Here is an 857-nt window from a genome sequence, read left to right as displayed (position 1 = left end):
CAGTCCAGAGTGAGAATCCTGAAATGCATCTGCACATCAACCCAAAGAAGCAAAGCATAGGTAATTTTTGTAAAGCCAGTTTCTATAAAGATGTGCTTCATACATATCATAAACTCTGCACATTTATTCTCAAAAATCCATCTGAAAATAGTGAGTGGTACAGAGGAGAAAGAACAGTAAAAGAAAAATAGAAAGAGCAGCTCTTCCCACCATCTTGGTTCCCGTGGAGGCCTGCTGGGAACGGGACTTCTAAAAGGAACTATGTCTGGAAGGCTGTGGTCCAAGGCCATTTTTGCCGGCTATAAGCAGGGTCTCTGGAACCAAAGGCAGCACACAGCTCTTCTTAAAATTGAAGGTGTTTATGCCCGAGATGAAACAGAATTCTATTTGGGCAAGAGATGCGCTTATGTATACAAAGCAAAGAACAACACAGTGACTCCAGGTGGCAAACCAAATAAAACCAGAGTCATCTGGGGAAAGGTAACTCGGGCCCATGGAAACAGTGGCATGATTCCTGCCAAATTCCGAAGCAATCTTCCTGCTAAGGCCATTGGACACAGAATCCAAGTGATGCTGTACCCCTCAAGGATTTAAACTAACGAAAAATCAATAAATAAATGTGGATTTGTCAAAAAAAAAAAAAGAAAGAAAAATAGAAAGAGCAGTAACAAGGCAATGACTCCATACCCAGCAGTGAGAAAGCACCATCACCACCACCACCAGATGAAGTGAATCCTCTTTGTATGCTGTGGAAGAAGATGAAAGGGATGACTGGGGGTGGATATGACTGAGGAAGCTCAAAGGTATAGAACAGATAAAATCAGTGATCATGCACGTGTTCTTTCAGTGATGATTTC

General features: G+C 42.0%; 1 pseudogene across 1 annotated transcript; it reads left to right on the top strand.

Moving 5' to 3' along the window:
- Positions 1 to 133: 133 nt before the first annotated feature.
- On the top strand, positions 134 to 643 carry LOC108524951 (60S ribosomal protein L35a pseudogene; annotated as a pseudogene). Its single transcript, XR_001884172.1, has one exon. The product of XR_001884172.1 is annotated as a 60S ribosomal protein L35a pseudogene (transcript).
- Positions 644 to 857: the final 214 nt, after the last annotated feature.

This window comes from Rhinopithecus bieti, unplaced genomic scaffold (genome assembly GCF_001698545.2).
Source record: "Rhinopithecus bieti isolate Rb0 unplaced genomic scaffold, ASM169854v2 repeat_35245, whole genome shotgun sequence".
Lineage (NCBI taxonomy): Eukaryota > Metazoa > Chordata > Mammalia > Primates > Cercopithecidae > Rhinopithecus > Rhinopithecus bieti.
The sequence above is the reverse complement of the archived record's forward strand: the minus strand, read 5'-3'. Positions and strand labels throughout refer to the sequence as shown.